Here is a 19092-nt window from a genome sequence, read left to right on the forward strand (position 1 = left end):
ATAAGTTACACCTTACGCAGGCTACCAACGTGTGGGAATGGCAGGTGCGTGGGCGTCTGAGGCTGAGGTGGGGATTATGGGAGGAGATCGAGGGAGAGGGGGTGGAGAGCAGAGAGACATTTTGGTTTCGTGGAGGAGAGAAGTGGGGCCGCCACGGCTCTGGAGTGGGGGAGGCGCCGCGAAATTAAAGCCTCTTCCAAATCGGCGTCGCCCGTCGACGTCGGAGTCGCGTCGGCGCCGGCCGAGCCGCCCCTCCCCCTCCCCGCCCCTCTTTTGAGGGCGGCGCGCCCATTTTTGGAGCGGCCTGCCGGGCCCGCCCGGGCCTTCTCCGGTGTTGAGCAGTGCGCCCCAAGACGCTGCGTCGGCCGCCACTCGCTTGTTCGTCCGCCCCGGCACCGCCGCTGCTCTGGTGAGTAACAGGTGTCTTCGCGCCGCCGCCTAACCAGAGGACCTCGCTCCTAACAGCCACCGCTAACCGACTTCCTCCCCGCGGCGGCGAGTTCTGCGCAAAATGTCCAGCCTCGCTCTGCACGTTGAGGATAACGTGTTCCGTCGCAGAGGAGTAACAACAAACCACGCAGCTGTGCGGCCCAGCGCCAGACTAACATACACAACTCCTATCTCCTTGTGACAACGTGCCTGACGGAAGAGCAAACTAACTTGAGACAATAACATAGACGACTGGTCATGATTTATGTGAAGCTGACCGATGGCAAGTCCACTGACAGAAGTTCAGTTATTTTGGTTCGCCGTTTAGTTACTAGTCATCTGATTCCCCAGTTTGAAGTAAGTACCACGAAAGCAATCCTTCCGGCACCAGAATGAGCGGAAGTTTGATGATTTATCACCTACAAAGTGACATAATGTGAAAACAAGATATGTGTTAATGCCCAATTGTGCCTGAACTAGATAGGGACGAAGCTATTTAACCACGAAATCCAGTTGATGTAACCTAAATTTTATGGACAAAGTGCAGCCGAAGATTATAATATAATGGAGTACAGTGATGTCTCTTAGTGCGAGTGGAATTCGGAAGACGAAGGCGAGAATCAGTGGGTGTCCAACTTGGGAGTGCTAGGTAGGCTCTAGCATGAAGGTCGAATACAAACACCGTCGGAAGTGGTACGTTAAAGTGCCTGCAACGAGGATTAGCGGATGATTAGCTGTACCTCAAGAGCTCTCTACGTCCGAATAGGCCTCGCAGGTCCCAACGGTACCGACCGACCGCCGTGTCATCCTCAGGCGATAAGCGTCACTGGATGCGGATACGGAGTGGCAGCTGGTCAGCTCTCCCGGCCGTTATCAGCTTTCGTGACCGGATCTGCTACTTCTCAATCAAGTAGCTCCCCGATTGGCCTCACAAGGGCTTCCAAACAGATCTCGACGGTGACCGATCGAAGTACTATGCAAGCCCGATAGCTCTTGACTTGGGATCTGACGGGAAGCGTGTTACCACCGCTGCACAGTACCTGAAGAGCATTTCTTATATCACTTGTACCAGTAACACCAGTGTCATGCTGTAAAATAGCCATAACACACTATGCTGTTAGAAGCAATATAATCTACCACTCTAGTGCTACAACTCTGTATTCCCTGCGACGAATTTTGACGCAAGAAAGGGCATCTTAAATTTGTTACCAATCAGCTAAGTTGTTTTACAAACAAAAATTAGATTTTGTTATGTCCAAGACAAGTGATAAAGGATGAAGAACCACGAGAAGATCATAACCTGTCATCCTTCATGTGCATAGTACTACTGTTAAGCGGTGAGCGTTTCTTGATGTCTACGATAATATCAACATAGTTTCCGTTGTACCACTAACATTATAATCATTTAATATAAATGCCCTGAAGGGTATAACTGCAGCCTCTTATGTACGAATGAAAAAATATATTTAGTTCGCTACTTAATATCCACACCGCTACCAGTCTGCAAGATAAGTAATGTGGGGCAGTGACGTACATTGCCTAATAACGAAGAACAAAGGAAGAAAAGTACAGTTTCTAAAAGACTAAACACCACCTCAAGGAGGCAAAGATGTGGCAAATGCGGCGTTTATCCAATCGTTAAAAAGCATTACACCCAATATCTGAAAATTAGGATGCAATAGCGTCGCGATGAAACTGTACACATGAAATTGGTGATCAGTAACAAGTTAAATTTGACTGTATGTAACACACACTGTGATGATATTGTGGATCACGTTTGACATGTCTTCGCTGCTTGTCTAAACAGGAAAGATAAAGGGCATAAATGTCCGAATTGTACAGTAGTAAATAAAAATATAAGATCAAAGAAATCATAAAAGTACAGTTGGTCTACAAACACTACCCCATACAATTTGATTATCATACCGATATTAAGACAATAAAGATTACAGAAATGATGAAACGTACGTTGAAAATTTGTGATCTTCCACACTCAGACGCTGTATACCCTGACAGAGATTGAACTCATAGAAACGACGAGAATGTTACCTGATATCTCAGCGATAACTGTATCTACGTATTCACAGTATTTGAAATTCTGCCTTGAATATTCCTATAGCGTATAGAGCACCCTACGTGGATAAAATCACAATAAACATTTACTATGCAGCGGAGTCTGCGCTGTTTTGCAACTTCCAGACAGAGTAAAGCTGCCTACTGGACTGATGTTCGAACCTGAAGCGTTGCCACGCTCTTACCCCCTAAGCTAGCCTATACGGCTCACATACGACCTCCACTGCTTCAGTTTACCAGTGCCTCTCCTTCGTTTCACTGGTCTACTGTATACCTTGCTGGAGTTAGCATTACTGACTTGGAGTTCATTCCACCTTGCCGGATTAGGACATCTAATTGCCCAGCTGACTAGCATTCCTGGCTCCCTATGTGAAACAGTACTCACATATACCTTGCTGGACTTGCACACCCACATACCTTATTGATTAGCACTCTTGCATACGGTTCTAGAACAGTTCTCCTGCATATTTTGCTAGACTACAACTCTTGCATACTTGCTAGAATGTTTCTCCTGCGTACGTTGTAAGACTATCACTCTTGTATATCTTGCTAGATTATCCATCCTGCATACTTTGCTAGACTAGTATTCTTGCAGACCTTGCTGGACTAGTCCTCCCACATACCTTTCAAGGCTACCACGCTCGCATATCTTGTTAGAATAGCCTAAGGCATACCTTGCTAGACGAGCCCTCTTGCATATCTTACTGGAGTAGTTCCCCTGCATACCTTGCAGAAATAGCGCTCTTGCATACCTTGCTGGTTAAGCACTTCCGGTATAAGGTTCAAATGGATCTGAGCACTATGGGACTTAACTTCTGAGGTCATCAGTCTCCTAGAACTTAGAACTACTTAAACCTAACTAACCTAAGGACATCACACACATCCATGCCCGAGGCAGGACTCGAACCTGCGACCGTAGCGGTCGCGCGGTTCCAGACTGTAGTGCCTAGAACCGCTCGGCCACCCCGGCGGGCCCGGTATAAGGAAAACAGTGTTCAGATACGTACAGTTTCTGAGATACGTGAAGAAACAAGTTAAAATTATCTTCTAGTGCGCTGTGTCAGCTGCTCTAAGGGGCGATAACAGTTATCTGTAAGACTAGTAAATATAACTTTTGTAACATACTGATGAGATAATAACACCCAGCGTTAAAGTAAACAACGAACTTGCAGTATTCACGCTCGGTGTTTACATGTTTGTTCCTGTAGCACGACGGACGCACGTCACCAGGACATGGGACCTTATTCAAATCATTGCCTTTCCAACAGCCTATATTTATCTACCGAAACATAATATCCAGTCCATCTCTGTAGCTGTGCGATTAGCCCGGAGGATTGCTAACCGATAGGGCCCGTGATTGGTTCCCGGTCTGGTCGGAGATTTTCTCCGCTGTGGGACTGGGTATCGTGTTGTCCTGACATTCGCATTGTCGTAACTGACATTCCACTAACGAGATGGCTGTATGGACACACCCCGAAAGCCAATAAATTATTTTTTTAAAAAAACGTACTATCTGCACCAAAAGCTACTGTATAGAGGAAGTGCAAGATTTATCGTCACACTATTCGTCCGTTCCTTTTCTGTTCTGTTCGCGAAAGGTGTAAGGGAAATTTGATGCATCCTAATCTTTCCTAGTATTTTCCGTATGCACACCATGCAGTCTAACGAGAGAGCCTCTTTGGTCAGCTGTTGGCACTTTGGCCAGCACGGTGGCATGGAGGACGTGGTCGTGGTCAGAGCCACGGCGCTGGCGCTATCGGGTGTCTGGGACGGCCGGGCTCGCAGAGGCGCTAAAGATAGCCGCTCTCCCGCGTCCGCCTTCATAATAGCCGCGCTTCATACCGGGCGTGGCTGCAGGTCCGCGTATGGCTTCTGGCGGGCAGAAACCGTCAAACACATTGCGGAGAAGCGAAACGCTCAAGTTTTTATTCCATCGTGTTTAGACTCTAATACGTGTACGCAGCGTAGCTAACAGTAGGTGATCACTAACAGTACATTGCACTAAACTGCGTGGGGTAGGTGGCTGCGGGGAGGGGGGACGGGAGGGGGAAAAAGGGGTAAGAGGTGTAGTTAGACGGGGACTATGATACAAACTGTATTGCTTTCACTTTCGAATAAAACACCTCAGGCAGTGTTGGTTACACGTAAAAAGTTCATTATAGAGAATTACACTACTGGCCATTAAAATTGCTACATCGAGAAGAAATGCAGATGATGAACGAGTATTCATTGGACAAATATATTATACTAGAACTGACATTTGATTACATTTTCACGCAGTTTGGGTGCATACATCCTGAGAAATCAATACCCAGAACAACCACCTCTGGCCGTAATAACGGCCCTGATACTCCTGGGCATTGAGTCAAACAGAGCTTGGATGGCGTGTACAGGTACAGCTGCCCATGCGGCTTCAACACGATACCTCAGTTCATCAAGAGTAGTGGCTGGCGTATTATGACGAGCCAGTTGCTCGGCCACCATTGACCAGACGTTTTCAATTGGTGAGAGATCGGGAGAATGTGCTGGCCAGGGCAGCAGTCGAGCATTTTCTGTATCCAGAAAGGCCCGTACAGTACCTTCAACATGCGGTAGTGCATTATCCTGCTGAAATGTACGGTTTCGCGGGGATCGAATGAAGGGTAGAGCCACGGGTCGTAACACATCTGAAATGTAGCGTCCACTGTTCAAAGTGCCGTCTATGCGAACAAGAGGTGACCGAGACGAGTAACCAATGGCACCCCATACTATCGCGCCGGGTGATACGCCAGTATGGCGATGACGAATACACGCTTCCAATGTGCGTTCACCGTGATGTCGTCAAACACGGATGCGACCATCATAATGCTGTAAAGAGAGCCTGGATTCATCCGAAAAAATGACGTTTTGCTATTCGTGCACCCAGGTTCGTCGTTGAGTACACCATCGCAGGCGCTCCTGTCTGTGATGTAGCGTCAAGGGTAACCGCAGCCATCTTCTCTGAGCTGATAGTCCATGCTGCTGCAAACATCGTCGAACTGTTCGTACAGATGGTTGCTGTCTTGCAAACGTCCCCATCTGTTGACTCAGGGATCGAGACGTGGCAGCACGATCCATTACAGCTATGCGGATAAGATGCCTGTCATCTCGACTGCTAGTGATACGAGACCGTTGGGATCCAGCACGGCATTCCGTATTACCCTCCCGAACCCACCGATTCCATATTCTACTAACAGTCATTGGATCTCGGCCCACGCGAGCAGCAGTGTCGCGATACGATAAGCCGCAATCGCGATAGGCTATACAATCCGACCTTTATCAAAGTCGGAAACATGGTGGTACGCATTTCTCCTCCTTACACGAGGCATCACAACAACGTTTCACCAGGCAACGCCGATCAACTGCTGTTTGTGTATCACGTTGTAAGTGTCGCCACCGGTGCCAACCTTGTGTGAATGCTCTGAAAAGCTAATCATTTGCATATCACAGCATCTTCTTGCTGTCGGTTAAATTTCGCGTCTGTAGCACGTCATCTTAACGGCCAGTAGTGTAGCACGGTATTTATTTTATTCTGTTTCTTGTGCAACTTTCTTGGGTAGTTGCTTCTTGCAGCACTGGATCTGAAGGTCATCGGTGTATAAAACTGAAACCGCTGCCCTTCCTTCCTTCCTTGTTACAGGGATCCTACAGCTATCGTTGCATCTCGCATCTCTGTCGCCAAATGTCTTGATTTCTCCATTCATTATCATCCATTCTTTTGACTTGCACAAAACATCCAAGCTACCTTTTTTCTACTTTATTCGTAATACTATATAGTGCATCTGCGCCCTTTCTCTTGTTTCCTCATTTCTTACGTGTTTAATGTGGGAAATTCTGAAGGCTCTTCTCAGCTGATCAATTTCTAGGTTGTCATTGGTTCCACGATGGATTTATATTAATGAATTTCATCCTTTAAACTCGTCTTTCAAGACCAAAGTGCAGGGTTTAATTTCTGGATAGCAGCCCTTCCCTGCGTGATCCGTTGTCGGATATCTCTGTCACATCTACCAACACGTGACAGGTGCTTAAACTCTTTATACACTTAAATAAGATATCCTGTCTTCTCAAAATAAATTTTCGGAACTCACATTCTGTACTCTTCTAACAACTTCCTAAGTACATGCATGCTGTTTCATGTGCAACTTTCTTGTGGAGTTGCATCTTGCCATACTAGACATGGAGGGCATTTGTATATCAGATTGTAAACGCTTCCATTCCTTCCTTCCTTGTTACGGGGATCCTACAACTGTCGCTGCATCCCGCATCTCTGTGGCTAAATGCCTCGATCTCGCCATTCGTCCTCATCCTCTTCAATTCCTCTTCTCTCCATCGCTTCTTGGATATCAATTAGCCACACTTTCCGTGGTCTTCCTCTTCGTCTCCTTCCAGGAGGCTGCAGCAATGGCGCGGTCCTCAGTATAGAAAAGTGTGTACATACATTGATTCCCTACCGAAATCCCCACGCCCATGAGCTTCCTACACCACAGAATCACAGTTTTCTGCTCATAGATCTTAAAGGATGTGGGAGGCTTGATTCAGTCCATTAGTTATTCTGAAGGCCCCTCTAGAAATTTATTTTCCTACTTTAACCTCTTCCCACATAAAAAATAAGCAGTGTCGGTTTAAATAAATTCACTGAAATAAAATGATCACAATGAATTTTTATTCTGCAAGGGAATGTGCGCCCATTTGAAACTTGCTGTCAGATTAAAACTGGGACTCGATCCCGGATCGATTTCACGCTGTAGGAACTTACTCATGTGACAGGGTATGGGTAAGAAAGAAATAACATAACTACAGAAACATTTGAAGTGCGTTTCAATGATGCTTGTTATCATGTACAGCAGATGTTAAAAACTGAACTTTAAATTCTTAGTCAGCACCTCATTTGCTGTACATGCCTTCCAGCACCATAAAAAAGAGCGTCAATTTTTCCTATTATCTATTTTATTTCTCACTTTTAGACAAATCATTTCACACAACATTTGACCGTTCCTTTTTCAAAAATTCTCCTAGCAACTTCTCGAAGTGACGTGAATTTAGTACTTCTTTCGAAGGAAGCCTTTTTTAAAGTTAAATACTACACCAATGCAACGTTTTATGCATAAAGCAGTTACATTTCGAAGAGATAAACCTTTTGACACTTCATTTACCTCAAAGCGTCTTCTGTTCTCGAAATGACCTGAATATATTGTTTGATTCGAAGGAAGCGCTTTCGACAGTTTAGTATCAAACAGATGTAACTTACTATGCGTGAAACACTAGGCCTTGGAGAGACTAACTTTTTGACACTTCATTTACATTGTTAGCCGTAAAATATTTCAGTTGCTTCTCAAACCACTGGTAAGGTTCTTCTTAATTACCGTGACTAATTTCAAACAATTAAATTCTTTTTTTCCTTTTTTAAAAAGTAGACCTCATGCTGGTCAGTTTGATACTTCATTTGTCCATATCCCACCATTCGTTTGGCTATGAAAATTCGGACAAGAATTTTCCCTCAAATCCCTGTTAAGTTTTCTAGTCGTTTTCACAATGTCTGTGTTTATACAGTGCCTGTATATTACAGCACGCTTGTCTGAAGGAACAGACAGTGTTTTGGCGATTTACAGCTGTTGTAAATAAAAAAAATTATCGACAGGCTAGAATGGCGGTATTAAAAAGAATTTCTCTCCTCCTGTGGGATCCCAAAGTGCGAACATAGAGGTTAGGGAAAATATGACACACCGAAATTTGGGTCAGTCCGGCGGGCGTGCACGGATATTCAAAATGGTTAAGGCGACCGCTTACGATAAGCAGGGAATCCAGTTTCGAGTCACGATCGGGCAAAAATTTTCACGTGTCATCAATCAAATGCAAAGCTGACGTCAATACGTATTCACGATTTGCGAATCCATTTCGTAATTGAGTTTTCGTTAATGATCCTAATTACTGTCAAGCAATTAAACTTTTTTTATTTTTTTTTAACTAGCCCTCACGGTAGTCACTTCCCTACCCCGTTTGTACATTCCCCACTCTCCACACGGCTACGAAAATTCGTAAAAAGCTCCAATCTAGAATTTATAGGGAGTTTTGTTTCGCTTCGATTCAAACATTTGATCAAGAATACGCTCGGGAAGGAGTACAAGAAGCAGATCTGGTAGAAGTGCGTCACGGTCCTCCCAGTTCCCTGCAGACGAGGCCTCGGTGACCCAGATTCTGTTGGGGACCCTGGGGACGACTGACCTCTTCGGCGGCCTCGATTGCAGAGCTTGCCGCAGGGGAGACAGCGCCGTATAGCCCCGCTAGCCGCGCTGCGCCTGCGTGCTGGCAACCCGGTGAACACTCCCTGCCCACTAGTACCGGGTGTCGTGCTGCGGTGCCCTTACCGCTTTAAGCGCAACTCTGTTACATTCTCAGACGCAGAATTTTTCTTCGTACACACAGGGACACATCAGTTTCCAAGTAAATATCATACCACTGATTTACATTGAATAAGATTAAACATGAAGGAACTTAAGCCATCCTATTTACAATAAGAAGACCGAATGTAAGAGAGACATTATAAAGTAATAACATGAACATTAATTGGGCACACCATGTACAATATCTCGGAATAACACTCGATAGTAAATATACAAAGATAATATTAATAACAAAAAAGTCACGGTAATAAGGCTAATTCATAAACTTTACCCGTTTCTTGCAAGTTCAGAAAGGAGTACACACAAATTTCGTACTGCACAAAACGACAATACTACAAACAATGTCGTAAGAATGTACCACATGAGGAACGACCAGCTATACTAATATAAGAATGCTACAAACAATTGAAAACTGTTCCTTCCGGATTATTCTCAAGGTACCATGCTGGGAACGCACACTAGATGTGCACATTTAACTTAATATGACAACAGTTCGTGAACAATAAAAAAAGCAAATACGAAAGACAAATAAGAAAGAGGAGCAGGAGACTGCTAGAAAAGATCGATCGTTTAAAACCAACGTCAAGGCATCTGGAATACGTAGCGGTGGATAAGTGTCCCTAGATGCATTGTAAGAGATGATAATTCAATAAAAGACTGACCAGAAATTACCATAGTAGGCCAAATGGGCACCAGCCCATTCGGCTGTTAAAGATCGCCGATAATTAAAAGTATGTAAATGACTCAACACACACAGAGAAAACCAGCCACCAAAGGTGGCCTTACCTTAAGGGGGGATAGGACGCCAAACGGGCCGACTTGGAGCAGGAGAATCACCACAGGACATTTTAATTTCTACTGTGTATACTTTTACAAATAAATTCATAAAACTTTGTCACCATGACCAGGAAGGATTGAGGACTCACACTAATTGCAGTGGAAGTTCAAAAACGTTGCATAATAACTTTTTTTACCTGTGAAATTTCATCATTTTTTCACTTATTACTGGTTGCATTTGTTGCTATAGGTACACTTTTCTTGCTACGTAAGAGAGATTCTTCGATGAATTTTTCATTGCGTAAAAACAGTAGTTACAGGTGTATGAAACTCTAGAATTTTCCAAATCTATTAAAAAACTGTGGAAAATTGAGATAATTAACTATAAAACTTGAATTTTTTCTAAACATGAAATTTAAAATGTAACAGTTCATTCATTTTTTCATAAATTAAATAATTTCTAGAGTTTCATACACCTGTAGCTATGGTTTGCATGCTGTGCAAAAGTCATCGAAGAATCTCTCTTACTTAGGAAGAAAAGTGTACCTATAGCAACAAATGCAGCCAGTGGTAAGTGAAAAATGATGAAATTTCACATGTAAAAAAATGTGTTTTGTTACGTTTTTGATCTTCCACTACTATGGGTATGAATCCTGAATCCCTCCTGGTCATTCTGTTAAAGTTTTATGAATCTATTTGTAAAAGTATAGACAGTGGAAATTAAAATGTCCTGTGGTGCCTCTCCTGCTCCAAGTCGGCCCGTATGACGTCCTACCCCCCTTAACAACAGTATTCACTTTGTTATATCTTGCACGATTGGCTAATTTTGGCCTTACAGTCCATTTGCAAGCATAGTCTACAAAGAAACAGATCCAAGATACAACAAGTACAATTTTGGCTTACTGACATACAAAAATATTGTATTTTATAACGGACAGCCTAAAAGTATACTTACAAGTTTCGACGTGCAGTGCAATTAGCCTGTTACTAAAAGGCAGATATAGTAGATTAGAAAGAGAGCACGTAACTCGCAAGCGTCGGAATTAAAATCGGAAAACTTACTGCATGCAGTAATAGTAGGTAATTACTAGTAAGTGACGGGACAAGCTATTGCAACAGCATAATTTTATCTCTATAAACAGTTTTGCCGTACTTGTGAGCGGTTTCCATTTACTTTCTGATAAGCAATATAAAATACACCATAACGTGTTCATTCTATACCAACAACCTCAGTTACTTGGAAATATAGAATTATGTCGAATTTTTCGTGCCTTATGTAGCGAGAAGGTCCGCGTAAACGGAGATATTGAGAAGTAAGCAAATGAAAACTTTCTTGTAATCTCACTATATTGTATGATAAACGCTGAGGAGTTAATGAAATTTATATGGTGTATATAAACAAGCCAGCATAAATAATTTAGGAACATAGCAAATTTAGGCAAGATTATAAAAAAAAAATATTTTATTTCGGAGTGACAACAGTCACGGAATAATGCAACGGTAAAATTTCGATCGAAATTTGGACTATAAACAATATGGATAGGAAAATAAAAGAAGCTTTTAAAATGTATTGTTACAAAAATGTTGAACGTTAGACGTGCTGGTAAAATAAGTAATAAAGTGGTGAGGAAACGAATTTGGGAGGAGAAAGCTTTTTATCACAATTTGACTCAAATAACAGGTTGATAGGACACATTCTAAGCCATCAAGGAATAGGAATGAAAATTTTCACTCAGCAGCAGAGTGTGCGCTGATATGGACCTTTCTAGCAGACAAAAACTGTGTGCCGAACTGGCATTCGAATCAGGGACCTTGCCATTCGCGGTCTAATGCTCTACCCACTGAGCTATCCAAGGGCGACTAACAACTCCTTCCGCCAGATTTACTTCCGCCGGAACCCCATCTCGTAAAGCTGTAAGAACAGGTTGTTAGTCGTGCTTGGGTAATTCAGTAAGTAGAGCATTTGTCAGCGAATGGCAAAGGTCCCAGGTTCCAGACCCGATCCGGCAAACAGTTTTAATCTGTCAGGAAACTCTATCAAGGAATAATTTTCTAATGGTAGGAAGGGTATTGCATAAAAATCTGTAGAGGAAGACAAAGCCTAGAAAACGCAGTTGCGTTTCCAAAAAGCAAGTTCAAACCGCTAAGAAAAATGCAGTCCTCCATTTACGTTATGAACAGAAAGAGTGTAAAACTTATACTCGTGTGCGTTTGGAAAATTAATGTCGATGCATTTTCACTTGGAGGTACTGATTAGTGCTGAAATATTCGCTTCATATTATCGCTAACATACATAAATATCGAGGAATCGTTTCTCTTTCAGTGCCAACGGCCTTGCACGAGTGGTAACACCGGTTCTCGCCAGATCATTGGAGTAAAGTGTTGTGGGGCTTGGCTAGCACTTGGGTGGGTGACCGTCCGGGTCTGCTGAGCGCTGTTGGCAAGCTGGATGCACTCAGTTACTTGACTGAGAAGTAGTGGCTTCCATCACAAAAACTGACAACGGCCGAGACAGCTGTGTGCTCACCACATGCCCCCCCCGGTCCGCATCCAGTGACGTCTATCGGCATCTGACGGAGAGAGAGTTTCTCTTTCACTGCGTTAATTGTGCCTAAAATTATGCGACACTCAGGGTAAGAAAACTGTAGACGTGAAGAAATCGTTCAGTAATCGTATACAGTGAAGCACGGCGTGTTTTCAATGCGTTAAATCATGTCAATTGTTACCAACCTCTTACACCAATGCCAGGAATAGCATATTCTACAAAACGATCAGATTACTAGCCACACGAATTCTATTGACTGGCCGGCCGGTGTGGCCGAGCGGTTCTAGGCGCTACAGTCTGGAACCGAGCGACCGCTACGGTCACAGGTTCGAATCCTGCCTCGGGCATGGATGTGTGTGATGTCCTTAGGTTAGTTAGGTTTAAGTAGTTCTACGTTCTAGGGGGCTGATGACCTCAGAAGTTAAGTCCCATAGTGCTCAGAGCCATTTGATTTTCTGTCGACTGTTTACTCTCACGAGTAAAAACTGACATTTGTTCTGCCTATGCTACAGTAACAGCACGCTGCGAAGTATAATAGAAAGGAGTTTTAAAGACGTAGTTCAAGAAGAAAAATTAGCTAACAGTATAAGCAGTTTTGCGGTTGTAAACTTCCTTAATAATATTATCTCAAGCCGCGAACGTCTGTAGGAATGGGAATGAACACTTTAGCCTTTGCCGCCGTCTCTGCGAAGGACCGGCGCCTTGAGTCGTTGCGAGTATTTAACACCGAGTCCTCATCCGGGCTGAGGCGGCGATGATTAAGGCAAGCTACTTTCTCTGCGCCTCGCGTCGGCGTCTTTCATCGCCTTTCATCGTAAGACCGCCCGGCTTTCGAGTGCGCAAAGAGACGGACTGAGTTTAAGCAAAGAGCGCCGGAGACGGCTTCTCAGGCAAACGAAAATGGATGGTTTACGCTCCTCAGCCGCGCTAGCTACCTAATTATGAGTGCCAGCGTCTGAATGCAGGGCCTGCTGGCTGTATTGAATACAATGATATCAGTAAGTACAAAACATAAAAAAGATCTCTAGTCCAACATTCAGTAAATAACCATGATGATTGGGTGCTTATCGTAACGGGTATACTTCACACTGAGGTGACAAAACTCTCGGGATTCCTGCTAACACGTCCTTTTGCCCAGCGTAGTGCAGTAACTCCAATTGACACAGACCTAACAAATACTTGGAAATCCCCTGCAGAAATACTGAACCATGCTGCCTCCATAGCCGTCCATAACTGTAAAAGTGTTGACGGTGCAGGATTTGTTGCACGAATTGAGTTCTCGATTATGTCCCACAAATGTTCGATGGGATTCATTCCGGCCGATCTGGGTGGCCAAACCATGCGCTCGAACTGTCCAGAATGTTCTTAAAACCACTCAAGAACAATTGTGTCCCGGCGACATGGCGCATTATCATCCAACAAATTTCCATCGTTGTTTGGGAACATGAAGTGGCTGCAAATGGTCTGCAAGTAGTCGAACATAAGAATTTCTAGACAATGATCGGTTCATTTGAAACAGAGAACCCAGTCCAGTCCATGTAAACACTGCACACACCATTATGGAACCACCACTAGCTTGCACAGCGCCTTGTTGACAACTTGGGTCAATGGCTTCATGGGGTCTGCGGCACATTCCAAATGGTTCAAATGGCTCTGAGCACTATGGGACTTAACATCTGAGGTCATCATTCCCCCAGAACTTTGAACTACTTAAACCTAACTAACCTAAGGACACCACACACATCCATGCCCGAGGCAGGATTCGAACATGCGACCGTAGCGGTCACGCGGTTCCAAACTGAAGCGCCTAGAACCTGACGGCCACTCCGGCCGGCTGGCACATTCCAACCCTACCACGAGCTCTTATCAACAGAAATCGGGACTCATCCGACCATCCTACGGTATTCCAGCCGTCTAGGATGCAACCTATATGGTCACGAGCCCAGGAGAGGCGCTGCAGGCGGTGTTCCGTTCGCAAAGGCACTCGTGCTGCCTAATCCCATTTACGGAAAAATTCACCGCACTGTCCTAACGGGTATGTTCGTCGCACGTCCCACATTGATTTCTGTGATTATTTCACGCAGTATTGTTGTCTATTAGCACCTAAAATTCTAGGCATATGCCGGTGATTTCCGTCTTTAAGTGAAAGACGTAGTCCATGGTGGAAGGTAATGCCCAAAGTGTGGTATTCTCGGCACACCCTTGACCCTTTGTATCTCGAAATATTGAATTCCTTAAAGATTTACTAACTGGAATGTCCCATGCCTAACTCCATCTACCATCCCGAATTCAACGTCTGTTAATTCCCGTCGTGCGGCCATAATCGTGTCGGAAACCTTTTCACATGAGCCACCTAAGTACAAATGACAGCTCCGCCAATGCACTGCCCTTTTAAAACTTGTGTCCGCAGCTCGTGGTCGGGCGGTAGCGTACTCGCTTCCCGCGCCCGGGTTCCCGGGTTCGATTCCCGGCGGGGTCAGGGATTTTCTCTACCTCGTGATGACTGGGTGTTGTGTGCTGTCCTTAGGTTAGTTAGGTTTAAGTAGTTGTAAGTTCTAGGGGACTAATGACCATAGCTGTTAAGTCCCATAGTGCTCAGAGCCATTTGAACCATTTTTAAAACTTGTGTACACCATATTAGCGCCATCTGTAAACGTGCATATCGCTATTCCATTAATTTCATGTTCAGTTCAGCCGATTATAGATGTTAAGTCATTCCACTTTTGTCTTATTGATTCGCGGAAACGCAGGAAAAAAGTATAGGGCTACAATTTTGCTTCCGTCATTTTACAATAGATGGCAGTAGCGGCAATTGGTGATGCAGGTGGTAGGTCATAAGTGTCATAGAATAACAGAGGCATTTGTAAATACAATGCAAACAAAATATTAGTCGATTTGTGATTGTATCATAAAGTTATTTTAGGTTGAATGTGTCGGCTTACCACCCAAATTCTCGTCATTTGCTGGAGGTTTTAATGTTCTGATGAACATGATAAAAACTGTGCCTGCGGATCATAAAATTATGGATGTGACCTATTGTGAGGCTCCTATCACTGGAAGAATTTGTATAGAATGGTTTCAACGCTTCAAGAACGGTGATTTTGATGTCTAAGACCGAGAAGGCGGTGGAAGAGAGAAGGTTTTCGAAGCTACTGAAAGCGACGGAAACAATTCTAGGAGATCGTTACCGAAAGCAATTGATGCGTTTGAGTCGAGCACTGAAAGACCAACGAACAAAGAACAGAGATCAACACGGAAACTGATTTTGCAGCGTCGCAGAGCTGAACACTAAGTCGCAAAACCTGTCAAAACGTATTTGGGAACGTTGAAATGGAAAGTTTTACCCCACCCGCCGTATTCTCCAGACATTGCTCCCTCTGATTAACACCTTTTTCGATCAATGACACACGGCCTGGCTGACCAGCACTTACAGTCATATGAACAAGTGCAAAATTGAATCAGTTCATGGATCTCAAAATACGCTCAGTTCATCGCCGTGGGATTCGTATGCTGCCCTATAGATGTGGGAAAGTAAATAATTTGTAAGTTTTACAGAATAAAGCCTCGAACTTGGAGAAAAATGGGTGGGAGGAAAGTTGTAGACCTAATAGTTTATTTTATTAATAAATGCTATTCTCTTATAATTTTTCTCCAGTCAGCTGCGTATATTTTTTATATATTTACTATTGATTTCGAAGCAACTGCTTCTTAATCTTGTGGCTCTTTTGCATTGTGGTTGATGTGACAAACTGGAAGTGGCATATTACATTTATTGAAGTGCTGTTAGTGCCAGAAGATGAAGGTCCAGTCGCTTCGAAATCGAAAAAAAGAAGAAAACGATGAAGAAAGATGAGTGGAGAAAAATCTGTATCGCTAAACGGCTAACACGAAAGACAAGTTGCAGTTAGCCTATCTAATGGCTTCCAGTGGCAACAAAAATTTGATTTTCAGTATTTCATATGTCTATTGATCGAATTCTAGAATTTAAAATGCTCTCATAATCTACTCATAAAGAGGTATAATCTTAAGTTAAATATCGAAGTTAGGAACTGTGCATACGTCTTGAAGCAGGGTAAATCGGTGCACGCAAATTACCCAGACTATACTCATCTTCAGTATTTCAGAGCACCTATCGACTTTCAACAGACTTTACACATATTTACAAGCCTTCTCGAAACTTCTTCTCTCTGAAACCCTCACAAAGTAGTTAAATATCACTTACTACGTTTTCGTTATATGTGTAATAAACTACCGCATGCTACCATAGACTATCATATGTGAGTTTACACTACGGTAACTCTTTACGGTAGTTTTTCTAGTCTATAAACCGGAAGCACTGAACCATCTAGAAACTGTGTGAGGATTATAAAGGGCCGTGCAACCTACGGAAAAGAGCTGTTCAAAATGGTTCAAATGGCTCTGAGCACTATGGGACTCAACTGCTGTGGTCGTAAGTCCCCTAGAACTTAGAACTACTTAAACCTAACTAACCTAAGGACAGCACACAACACCCAGCCATCACGAGGCAGAGAAAATCCCTGACCCCGCCGGGAATCGAACCCGGGAACCCGGGCGTGGGAAGCGAGAACGCAACCGCACGACCACGAGATGCGGGCAAAAGAGCTGTTGTTGGTGGTGGTAAGTCTCTATGGGACCAAACTGCTGAGGTCATCGGTCTCTAGGCTTACACACTACTTAATCTAACTTAAACTAACTTACGCAAAGGACAAGACAAACACCCATGCCCGAGGGAGGACTCGAACCTCCGACGGGGGGAGGGGGAGGGGGGAGCCGCGCGAACCATGGCAAGGGGCCTAGGACCGGACGGCTACCCGAACGGCCAAAAGTTCTATTCTACATAGTTATCCTTCTGTCTATTACTTCCAGATACAGTATTTATAGCAAAATTAATGTTTAATTCTGATTTTATCCGAAAAAGAGGGGTGTTGCAATAAAAATATAAATAAAAAAATATACAGATTTATTATATAGCTCTGAATACGCAATTTTCTCAAAAACGTTAAAAAAAAACACAAAACAAATACATATCAACCACCACTTCAATATTTCGGCGCGCTTAGATAAAACATGTTTCTGTTATTCATAAACAACTTTCGCACTTATCAGTAATAACAGAGAACTCATCTTTGTTCAGGATGAAGAGCGTTCTATTGAGCACAGAATAACAATACTTGTATAGATTTTTTTATGTTTGTGCATTTTAGCTGTACTTGCATCGAAAGTAATTGCTTTAGTTACATAAGAGCGGACATCTTACACAATCAACTAATTTTTATTACTTACTAAATGTAATTTATGTTTAGTAAGTATACAGAATACAACTGTTTAACACTGAAGGATGCGCGTTCCTAATTATGTGCAAAAGAAACAAATAAACAAAAAAAAAAACAGAGAGAAGTCGTCAGTTCCTGTTTTCTCTCTCACATATTCATTTACTTTTCTTTCCCTTCCAGTACTACCGGTACTGTGTTATTTATGTAGTCTACCAAGCATACCGAACTGTACATAGTTTTGGTAGCGCACAATTCTACAAAGTACGTATAATCGCATATGAGAGAGGTTTAGATGCGAGAGTTGAAATCGAAAAGGTGTATTGTCGAATACTGCGGAACTGCCTCCATCCTTTGGGAACTTGCGTCCCTTCTCTTTGCGACCTCACGGAAGGCGCCATGTTTATTTATAGGGCATCGCCGCCGGGGCGCCGTCCTTAAGTGCTGTGTCAGCGATCCCGGCTCCTCGGGGCGGCCACCGTTCCCGTATTCCTCCTGCGTGCGCACCAGAGAGCGCCTCGTGCCTTTACAGGCCGCCGTATATCGGTTAGTGCAGTGCATTTCCTCGTGTGGCGGTATCTGCTGCGAATTTAAACGGCCAAAGATATTCCATAAACGGTGAGATGTTTCCCCAGGCGAACCTTGTCATCTACTGCATCAAACCAGTCTGCAGCCTGAAGAATACAACGACGTCACAACAGCCAATGTTATCACGTGTAAGACATGTGACTTTGAAGTGGTGACGTGTCAAGTCCAGAAACAGATTCTGTCGCAGTTTTGAGCTTCAGGTACTACTGTTTTAAACGACTCAGATGCTCTCTTACACACTCGCTGCTGCATTGTGTGTTCTCGATCTATTATTGAGCTCTACACTGAAGAGCCGAAAAAACTGGTATATTCTGAATAGCGCGTTGCAAGGCATCCCATATATACTCAACAGCGTTCATGTCTGGGGAGTTTGGTGGCCAGCGGAAGTGTTTAAACTCAGAAGAATGTTCCTGGAGCCACTCTGTAGCAATTCTGGACCTGTGGGGTGTCGCATTGTCCTGCTGGAATTGCACAAGTCCTTCGGAATGCACAATGAACAGCAATGAATGCAGGTGATCAGACAGGACGCTTACCTTCGTGTCACATGTCAGGGTCGTATCTAGACGTGTCAGAGGTCCCATATCACTCCAACTGCACACGCCCCACACAATTACAGAGCTTCCACAAGCTCGAAGAGTCCATGGATTCATGAGGTTGTCTCCATACCCGTACACGTCCATCCGCTCGATACAATTTGAAACAGACTCGTCCGATGTTTCCAGTCATCAACAGTCCAATGTCAGTGTTGACAGGACTAGGAAAGGTGTAAAGCTTTGTATCGTGCAGTCATTAATGGTATACGAGTGGGCCTTCAGCTCCGAAAGCCCATCTCGATGATGTTTCGTTGAATGGTCCGCACGCTGACACTTGCTGATGGGCCAGCTTTGAAATCTGCAGCAATTTGTGGAGGGATTGCACTTCTCTCACGTTCAACGATTCCCATGTCGTCGTTGGTCCCTTTTGTTGTGAC

General features: G+C 43.8%; 1 protein-coding gene across 2 annotated transcripts in view; it reads left to right on the plus strand.

The window, feature by feature from the left end:
- The first annotated feature begins 252 nt into the window (after positions 1–252).
- The window catches only part of LOC126094979 (tropomyosin-1), a 112666-nt gene continuing 93826 nt past the window's right edge, over positions 253–19092 (plus strand). For both annotated transcript variants that reach the window (XR_007521901.1, XM_049909634.1), the window contains exon 1: positions 253–409. The gene's annotated coding sequence lies outside the window, so the exon portion shown is untranslated. The remainder of the gene's footprint in view (positions 410–19092) is intronic.

The sequence above is a fragment of the Schistocerca cancellata genome, chromosome 8, assembly GCF_023864275.1.
Source record: "Schistocerca cancellata isolate TAMUIC-IGC-003103 chromosome 8, iqSchCanc2.1, whole genome shotgun sequence".
In the NCBI taxonomy this organism is placed as follows: domain Eukaryota; kingdom Metazoa; phylum Arthropoda; class Insecta; order Orthoptera; family Acrididae; genus Schistocerca; species Schistocerca cancellata.